Source organism: Vigna umbellata, chromosome 6 (assembly GCF_029865625.1).
Source record: "Vigna umbellata cultivar VRB3 chromosome 6, Vumbellata_1.0, whole genome shotgun sequence".
Classification (NCBI taxonomy): Eukaryota; Viridiplantae; Streptophyta; class Magnoliopsida; order Fabales; family Fabaceae; genus Vigna; species Vigna umbellata.
Genome location: NC_142170.1, coordinates 39,672,135 through 39,683,094, shown reverse-complemented (window position 1 = coordinate 39,683,094; position 10,960 = coordinate 39,672,135). Strand labels below are relative to the sequence as shown.

At 36.0% G+C, this 10,960-nt stretch overlaps 1 pseudogene; it reads right to left on the bottom strand.

Annotated features, from left to right (window-relative positions):
• Positions 1–7,384: 7,384 nt before the first annotated feature.
• Positions 7,385–9,928, bottom strand: LOC148197466 (uncharacterized; annotated as a pseudogene).
• Positions 9,929–10,960: the final 1,032 nt, after the last annotated feature.

Here is a 10,960-nt window from a genome sequence, read left to right as displayed (position 1 = left end):
GCATTATAGCGAAACTCGCAAAATGCTTTAACTTTTGTTTCCTGCCTTCAATTGATAATATAAGGTTTTTTTTCAAAAGCCAAAGTGTCCACATGTCAAATTAAACATCACAACTAATTTATTTTCATTCAAGCAATAATCACATATTTAATTGATATTATTATAATTTATTAGCCTTTTATACCCAAAAAAGTTTTATTATTTTTAAAGACCTTTACTCACACAAGATGCAATATTTACACATAAAAAATTCTTATCAACAATTTGATCACACTCTAACAATCTTAATAAAATAAAGATTAATCTTCTGTCTTTTTAAACTTCATATACAAGTTCCACAGTTACATGGGCAAATCTTATTAGTGATGAATTTATTCTATTTAAGATTATAGCAAGACATAATTATATCACTTTTTACAATACTAACATACTATCAATCAAATAAAAGATGAAGTTAAAAATTATAAAGAAAAGATTAATAATATTTTTAAAAAGATAATATTTCTTATAAAATAAAATTTCAATAATATAAAATAGTATAATTTTTAATCCTTATATATCATCGGTTTTACAAAATCAGCAAATTTTAATTTCATTTGCCTTATATTTTATCTTTTAAAAACTATTTCTAATATTTATTATTTTGTCATTGACTATTCATATATTTAATACAATTAAATACAATTAATGCCTGTGGTACATTAAGTATACTTTAATTTTTTTTTTCTCCGAACCACCAACTCAGCAACGTAATTTATAAAAAGAATAGTATTTATAAATTTTATGGAGCAGCAGATAAAACTAAAACCAAAGTTTATTTAGTTTACAAGAATTAAATATTTCACAATTTTAGAGAAACAGAAAGAATTACTACCAAAAACCAAAACCAAAAACACATGAAAGTAAAAGTAAAATAAAAATAAAAAATTATCTTAAAAAGGTTTAATTTATTTTTGTGTTTCCCATTCTCTCCTCCATGACCACCCTATACAAAAAAAAAAGAGAAGAAAAGAAAGTGGGCCTAAAACTCAAGGATTGGTCCCCTCTGTGGCATACCCTATCAAGTAAGACTTTTGGGATGTGTTTGGCAATGTCGGCGGTGTGACTTTCACAGTGTGGCTTTCGGTTGCTATCTAAGGTCACTTCCCACTTTTGGCATTTTGGTGAATGCGCCACAAAAAATGGTATGTAAACATATATTATTCAAAACCCTTAATTATTTAGTCGGCAAATGGTTCTTGGCTACGTTTGGCTCTTTTCTTATCATGTAAGTGCTGGCTAGGATCAATTATTGCATCAGAAACTCCTTGACTATGCATACACTGTTAGAATATTGTGTATGTTTTTGTGGTAAGTAGATAAACTTGTGCTTGTGAAGAGTTTGAATATGATAAATGTCCCTTTTTTTTTTTTTTTGTCATGTTTGTTTCCTTGAAGGTGAACTCACAAGCTTTTTGTTTATTTCGTTGAGAAAGATGAAAATTGTTTATTTGACAACAAAATTTTGCACCTGACACAATTTCATTGATTGATTTTTAAAAGGTTTGAAAAAAGTTTTTTTAGGGATATATATGGAAAGAAAATTTAGAATGTCCCTTTTATTTCAGATTTCTTCTTTTTTTTCTTTGTTGGTCACTCTCTCGTCTTCTTCCTTTTTGTATTTGCTCGTCACTCTCTATCGACCATTAAACCGTGCTCTCAGTCCATCATTTGAGTTGGACTTTTCTTTCTTTGCAGTCGCTGTATCTCCACCATTGTCCGCACATTTCTCTCTTTGGACGTCGCTCTCGCTCCATTGGTTGCAGGTCTCCATTTCATTCTCGCTCCATCGCATTGTGGTTGGCGTTATTTCTCCCAAGGTTTCGACTTTTTGCTTCTTAAAGCTTTTTCAAAGGCCATTGTATTCGATTACAAGGGACAAAATGACCTGTAATTGGACAAACCAACAATTAGCCCCTAGTAATCGATTGCAGGGACCCTATAATCGGTTACTAAAGCATAACTTGGACAAAAATGATCATAGACATCACCTATCTTGGTTCAAAAACATATATGGGCTTTGACCTTTGTTGACTATTTTAATCATAACTTTTTCCACAGACCTCCAAATGATGTGATTCTTTTTTTATTAGAAAATAGACTCAAAAAGCTTTCCAATGACTACAAATTTGTAATTTTTGGACATCTGAGTAGGTACAGTTAATTCCTTAAAGTTAAAGTTTTGTATATTCCCGTCAACTCTGACCTTTGCTGGTTGTTTTACTCTTAACTTTCTCCACCGAACTCCAAATGAGTTGATTCTTGTTTTGTTGGAATCTAGACTCAAAGAGCTTTCTAATGACTACTAATTTATAATTTTTGGACATATGAGTAGGTACAGTTAATTCCTTAAAGCTAACGTTTTAAATATTCCTATCACCTCTGACCTTTGCTGTTTGTTTTGCTTTAAACTTTCTCCACCGAACTTCAAATGTGTTGATTCTTATTTTATTAGAAAATAGACTCAAAAAGATTTCCATTGAATACTAATTTGTAATTTTTGGAAATTTGAGTAGGTACAGTTAATTCCTTAAAGTTAACGTTTTATATATTCCTACCAACTCTGACCTTAGCTGATTGTTTTGCTTTTAACTTTCTCCATAGAACTTCAAATGAATCGATTCTTGTTTTGTTGGAATCTAGACTCAAAGATATTTCAAATGATTACTAACTCATAATTTTTAGACCATTGTACTAGGTGCACTTAATTTCACAAAAACAACATTTTTCTAAGCTTCCTAAATGGTCATAGACTTCACCTACCTTGGTTCAAACACCTATACGGACTATTTTGTCTACAAATGAGTGTAGAAAACTTTGTTTTGATATAATTGATACCATCAAAGATAAGTAACATGAGGCATCCATGAAAAATTGGAAAAAATCACCTATAGGGACATAAAAATGACCTTGGGGAGTCAAGTTCTCCCAACTGGGGAGTAACGTGTAACTTTTTGTACAAATCAACAATCAACCCTTGTAATCGATTACCAACGGCTGATTGCGGATTTGTACGAAAAGTTACACGTTACTCCCTAGTTGGGAGAACTTAACTCCCCAAGGTCATTTTTGTGTCACTATGGGTGATTTTTTTATTTTTTTGCATGGATGACTCACGTTGATCGTCATTGATGTTGTCAAGCGCATCAAAAAATAGTTTACTCCACTTAATTGAGGATGAAACATATGTTACTCATCATTGATGGTGTCGAGTGTATCAAAACATAGTTTGCCCACTTAATTGTGGAGGAAAAAACTCCTATAGGTGTTTGAACCAAGGTACATCAAGTCCATGACCATTTTTGTCTAACTCATGCCCTGATAATCTTGTAATCGACTACAAGGCATGAGTTGGGCAAAGATGGTCATGGACTTCACATACATTGGTTGAAACCCCCTATATGGATTGTTTCGTCCACAATTAAGTGGGGCAAATTGTGTTTTGATACACTTGACACCATCAATGATGAGCAACATGAGACATCCATGCAAAAAAAGGAAAAAATCAGCCAGAGTAACACAAAGATGACCTAGGGGAGTCAAGTTCTCCTAGCTCGGGAGTAATGTGTAACTTTTCGTACAGATCAACAATTAACCCCCGGTAATCGATTACAGGCCCTGTAATCGATTACCGGGGTTTAATTGCTGATCTGTACGAAAAGTTACACGTTATTCCCCAGCCAGGAGAACTTGACTCCCCAAGGTCATTTTTGTGTCTTGTCGATGATTTTTCTATTTTTTTGCATGGATGCCTCACATTGCTCATCATTGATGGTGTAAAATGTATCAAAACACAGTTTGCCCCACTCAATTGAGGATGAAACATATGTTACTCATCATTGATGGTGTCAAGTGTATCAAAACATAGTTTGTCCCACTTAATTGTGGAGGAAAAAACTCCTATAAGTGTTTGAACCAAGGTACTTCAAGTCCATGACCATTTTTGTCTAACTCATGCCCTGATAATCTTGTAATCGATTACAAGGCATGAGTTGGGCGAAGATGGTCATGGACTTCACACACCTTGGTTTTTAACGATGAGGCGGCCATAGCGGTGACAGTGGCGGTGGCCGCAGCGGTGACAGTAGCGGTGACAGTAGCAGTGGTGGCCGTAGTGTTGACAATGGCGGTGGTCGTGCTGCAACTTCAAGTGCCTACCTATTCTGTCATTTTTTACTTTTTAAAATATTTGACAGTGCAACGTGCCACGTATTCATCAAATTTCACAGCTCAGTCAGGTTTGGCCACGGTGGCATTTGCACCATTAGATTTTTAACGGCGTGAGCGAAAAGGACTAGATTGAACATTTTTTAACAAATTATGGGACCTTATTGAAATTTTTTAAAAGGTGAGACCATTTTGAACCAAACCCATAAAAGTAGGGGCCAAATGATGTATTAAACCCACCTATTATTTACAAATTGGCATGAATTATTTTTGGGTTAAATATGCTTTTAGTCCCTCAACTATCAAGCGATTCTATTTTTTGTCCTTTTTTCAAATTTTGGTACACTTTGATCATTGTCTGTTGATGGTTCGGCAAGTGTACCGAATCGTACAAGTAATAAACCGGTAAGTCCGGATATCGTTTCCCAAGAGATTTGTTTGGTTTGCTAATCGTGAAAGTTTACTAATTTAGCGTCAAATATGATTATCAAATGTATTATTCTACACAATACAGATAAAAATATAGATATACAAAGTGGTAAAAACAGTCGAGTTTAGGTTCATTGGGGTTGATTTTCATGTTCAAAACTCAGTATTCTTTACTATCAAATACAATTCCTCAAGAATCATTCATCAACATCATAAGTAGACAAGTCTCTAATTCCTCGGATGACAAGCTCTAAATCTTTTAACAGAAATTCTAATCCCTTAGAATTCAGATTTGCATTAAGACCGATGTTATTGATGCCCAAAAGTCCTCAATCTATGTCTACAATTAAGTTCTACCGGTTGTTCTACCTATGTCCGTGATCCTAGCATTCCCCAATGATTCAAATCACTCTAATAGCTCAGATTTCCATCATTAAGCATGAATAACAAGCATAGAACAAAAGATTCATAAAGGATTAAGCATAAAACAGAAAGTTTACATAGAGTTTTGATACATTACTTTCAACCCCAATGAAATGGAGTTTTAGCTACTCCTAGACATCACGGAAGCAAGAAAGAAGAAAACGGATGGATTGGATGGTGAGAAATGGTGTTCCTGCGTCTTGGAAGCCTCCAAACTCGAGCTGGGAGCTGCTGCAGAGTCCCCTCCGTCCAGAACTGGCTTCCTCTGCCTCTAGTTCGCGTTTTTAAAGAGAAGAGGCATAAGTGATTTTTCGTTGGGCGAGCAGCACCATCTCGCTGGGCGAACAGCACCAGCTCGCTGGGCGAGCAAGGCCAACTCGCTGGGCGAGTGGCTAAAAGCATGGGCGAGTGGTCAAAAGTGACCACTCGCTGGGCGAGCCGGTCCTAGTCGTTGGGCGACTGGCTCGCTGGGCGACTGGCTCGCTTGGGCGAGTGGCTCTCTCCGGCTGGGCGACTGGTCCACGCGTGAATAGTAAAAAAAAAATCAAATTTTAAATAGTGAATAGTGCCGGTCAACGGATGAATAGTGCCCGATGAATAGTGCTCGATGAATAGTAACAGTGAAATTTCAGGGACTTCTTTCTCTTCTCCAATCCTTATTCATCTGCAAAATAACACACAAAAACACTCATATTGATATAAAATCAATCATATATACATTTTATACAACTTTCCATGAGATTTTACTCTATAACACATCAAAGGAGATTAAAATAAGTGCTCAATATATCTAATTTGTGACACTTATCACACCCCCAGACTTGAACTTTTTCATGTCCTCATGAAAAGCAACAATAACACATAACAACACAAATAAGAGCAATTGACATTCTATCACATAATCCTTGTCACAAAAAATGAGCATTTTATCAACATCTCCAAATATTCAGATCAAATGCTATGATTTCCCTATTAAACAAGTTCTTAAACCCAGAATGATAAGACAACCAGAAAAAGAAATATACAACTATGCTCAATCAGTGTTTATCTCAGCCTGCAAGTGTTTACAACTCCAATTCACACTCAGATTGTCATCAAGTACTTCATCAACTTTTACAAGTCATCTCATACACAATTCACACATTCTGATTTAAATCAAAAGGTCTTTCTCAGGTTATAACTTGGCTTGGCTAGAAGAAACATGGTTTTACAAGGAAACAAAACAACACTAAAGAAGAGGAGAACAATAACATAACAACATTGAAACTTTATTTATCAACAACCTCTTCATTCATCACATAACATATTTTCTCAATTTTTTTTTAACTTGAACACTTTTTCATATTTACATGATACAATAATATATTTTTTTTTTCATTTTTTTTTCATCAGTTTAAGACTCAACTGATTAAAATTTCCCCCAAACTTAATTTCTACCTATATCCTGACAAATATGTTTCTTATTCTCTTCTTCTAAAGTGTTGGATAAGGTAGTTTGTTTTGTAATAGGCTCAGGGTTCACAAAAAATATATACAAGGCTCAAAGAGGATAACAAAGGATGAATATTCACACATGGGTAGTCATCTGGCCAAGTAGTTAAATTTCACAACAAAAAACTGCCTTTCTCATTTCTAAACCAGAATGCATATGCATTAATAAGAATTATGCAAAAACCAAATTCATAGTAATAACAACTTCTCACTTGTTCTCAAAGCTTTCTCACTACACTCAGTTATTCAACTTCTGGGTCAAAATCAATCAGATTCAAGAACTACTCATTCATAATCATAACACATGTTCTAAAACTCAGATCTGCAATAACAATCTCACAATCATGCCAATTATCATGGAAAGAATTCAAAGCTCCTTATTTCAACAAACTAACACAACAACTCAATCAAATCAAATACTGAAAATAAGTCATAGAAAACTTAAAGAAATTAAATAACTGAAATTAAAAACAAACTAAAACTCTTGAGAGGTCATGGTTGTGACTCCATAATCTCCAAAGTGAAGATGCCTCCGGCTGCTACTCATCATGTACCTAAGAATCCCTCCCCCACATAGATGAAGGCATGTCCTCAGGCCAATGTATATGTTCCTTACAAATCCAGAAACACAGAAATAACATCTCCAAAACACATTAAAACACAACCAAACTCAATACCTATACTAATAGAACTCATCACACCACACCAAGTACCAATCAGAATCACATACTCAAACACAAATAAACAACAACATCACATAAAAGGAAGGGTTAGAAAGCTGGGTTGCCTCCCAGTAAGCGCTTGTTTACTGTCTTTAGCTCGACACCTGTTAAGCTCATGGTGGATTTTTGATTTTGGTGAGCTTCTTTCCTCTGTTCCACCAACAACTCTTCCACTGTTTTCTAGATATCTTTCTGGTTACCCTGGAGTAAGGAGCTTCAACTTCAAATCTTCCGTCTTTAGTTTTGCTTTTGAAAACCCACAGCTTGTTTTTCAGTATAATTGGCTCTCCTAATATGGGCTCCTTTCTTTGCATCAACAACTGGTGGTCATCTGATTTATCACTTACACACATGATTTCATTTGCAGCTTCAGGAATTGCCTTTTCTTCACTACGCTGCTGCATATCATCAAATGCATTAAAAATTACCTCCTCATCTTTGTCTTTCAGTTTCAGCGTTCCATCATCCATATTAATGACGACTTTTGCTGTTTTCATGAATGGTCGTCCCAGAATAAGAGGTACTTCTTTGTCTTCCTCCATTTCCATGATGACAAAATCTGCAGGGAATATCAATTTGTCTACCTTTATGAGCACATCCTCTACCACTCCATAAGGATACTTGATTGATCGATCTGCCAATTGTAGAGTCATGCGTGTAGATTTCATCTCCAGATCCCTTATTTTCTCAAACATAGAAAGGGGCATCAGATTTATGTTGGCTCCTAGATCAATTAAAGCCTTTCCAACAGCCAACTTTCCTATGTTGCATGGAATTGTAAAGCTGCCAGGATCTTTAAACTTTGGTGGAAGCAACTTCTGGATAATTGCACTGCACTGACCCTGTACTTCAATAGTTTCTTCTTCAATGTACTTCTTCTTCTTAGTAAGCAATTCTTTCATGAACTTAGAATGAGAGGGTATTTGTTGCAGGGCCTCTGAGAATGACATCTTGATTTCTAACTTTTTGAAGATATCAACGAAGCTTTTGAACTGCCTTTCCTTCTCCTTTTTAGAGAAAACCTTTGGATATGGAAGAGGTTTCTCAAACACCTTTGCTTTCATTTTCTCTTCCTCTTTCTCTCTATGATTTTCTCTGTCCTCTCTCTCTTTTTCTTTTTCTTCCCTTTCACTCATCTCATCTCTCTTATTTTCTCTCTTCTCAGCACTCCCCTCATCTCTTTCTTGCTCTTTTCTCTCATGCCCTCTTTCTTCTAACACCCTTCCTGACCTTGTAGTGATGGCTTTACACTCCTCCCTTGGATTAACTTCAGTGTTAGCCACAAATTTCTTCTCAGATTTTTCTTCCAAATTCTTAGCTAATTGACCCACTTGAATCTCCAAATTACGAATTGAGGCTTCTGTACTTTTATGGTTGGAGATTGATACTTGCATAAACTGCTGAAGAGTTTCTTCCAGTTTTGAAGTTCTTTCTGTCAAAGTAGGTTGTTGATGAAAGTTCTGTGGAGGTGGTCTGTTGGACGGACCAGCTTGTCCCATACTCGGATGAGGTCTCCAGCCTTGATTAAAATTTTGACCTTGATTAAAATCCATTTGGCGACCTTGATTTCCCATATAATTCACTTCTTCATGAGACATGCTTTGTAGTACACATTGACCATTCTTGTGATCTCCACCGCATAATTCACAACATTGAATCATCTGATGTTGGGCTTGAGAAACATTCTGGAGCTCTTTAGGTAGCTGAGATAACTTCTTCATTAATGTCTCAAGTTACTGAGTCATAATCTTGTTCTGGGCTAGCAAGGCATCTTGAGATTGAAGTTGAAGAACACCTTTCTGTTGAAATTGACCTCTTTCACTCTGAACTTCATTATCATTTGCAGCCATGTTTTCAATGAGTTCATGTGCTTCCTCAGGCGTCTTCCATCTGATATTACCTCCAGCTGAGGCATCTAACATTAACTTTGTTTGAGATTTCAGCCCTCCAAGAAACAGATTTAGCAGTGTAGGCTCATCAAATCCATGAGTAGGGGTTTTTCTCAGTAGGCCTTTGAATCTATCCCATGCTTGACCTAGAGCTTCATCAATATCCTGCTGAAAAGAAGAGATTTCCTGCTTTCCCTTATTGACTTTGGATTGAGGGAAGAATTTGTTCAGAAACTTGGCAATTACATCATCCCAGAATATCAGACTATTCTCTAGAAAGGAATTCAGCCACATCTTTGCATTACCAGCCAATGAGAATGGAAATAAGCTGAGTCGGATTGCTTCATCTGGAACCTGGTGAATCCTCACTGTATTACAGATCTCCATGAAAGTAGCTAAGTGAGTGTATGGATTCTCGTGGGACAATCCATGGAACTGATTATTCTGCACCAAATGAATAAGAGCTGGCTTCATCTCCATGTTAGTAGCATTAACCACTGGTCTTGCGATACTGTTGAAGTGCAAAGGTCCCGAGAAAGTATTATAATCTGCAAGAGTACGTCTTCCTTGCCCAGAACCTTCTCCATTGTGAGTACCTTCCATTGTTTCCTTTTCTTGACCAGATGATGAGTCCAGAATTTCTTCAGAAATAACAGATGTTTCTATGGCTTCTCTGCTTTGTCTCCTCCTTCTACTGTTATTCCTTCTAGCAATTCTTTCAATTTCCGGATCAAAAAGCAGATTTTCAACCTGTTCTCTGCTTCTCATACAAAACACAAACTAGAAAAACACAATTTCTACAGATGACAACAATTATGCACAAAAATTCAAATATATCACAATAATAAGAAAACAAAAAGATAACTAAAATCAACTAAACCAGATAAACAACACACAATAGGCAAAAATAAAAACAAATCCCCGGCAACGGCGCCAAAAACTTGTTGATGGTTCGACAAGTGTACCGAATCGTACAAGTAATAAACCGGTAAGTCCGGATATCGTTTCCCAAGAGATTTTTTTGGTTTGCTAATCGTGAAAGTTTACTAATTTAGCGTCAAATATGATTATCAAATGTATTATTCTACACAATACAGATAAAAATACAAATATACAAAGTGGTAAAAACAGTCGAGTTTAGGTTCATTGGGGTTGATTTTCATGTTCAAAACTCAGTATTCTTTACTATCAAATACAATTCCTCAAGAATCATGCATCAACATCATAAGTAGACAAGTCTCTAATTCCTCGGATGACAAGCTCTAAATCTTTTAACAGAAATTCTAATCCCTTAGAATTCAGATTTGCATTAAGACCGATGTTATTGATGCCCAAAAGTCCTCAATCTATGTCTACAATTAAGTTCTACCGGTTGTTCTACCTATGTCCGTGATCCTAGCATTTCCCAATGATTCAAATCACTCTAATAGCTCAGATTTCCATCATTAAGCATGAATAACAAGCATAAAACAAAAGATTCATAAAGGATTAAGCATAAAACAGAAAGTTTACATAGAGTTTTGATACATTACTTTCAACCCCAATGAAATGGAGTTTTAGCTACTCCTAGACATCACGGAAGCAAGAAAGAAGAAAACGGATGGATTGGATGGTGAGAAATGGTGTTCCTGCATCTTGGAAGCCTCCAAACTCGAGCTGGGAGCTGCTGCAGAGTCCCCTCCGTCCAGAACTGGCTTCCTCTGCCTCTAGTTCGCGTTTTTAAAGAGAAGAGGCATAAGTGATTTTTCGTTGGGCGAGCAGCACCATCTCGCTGGGCGAATAGCACCAGCTCGCTGGGCG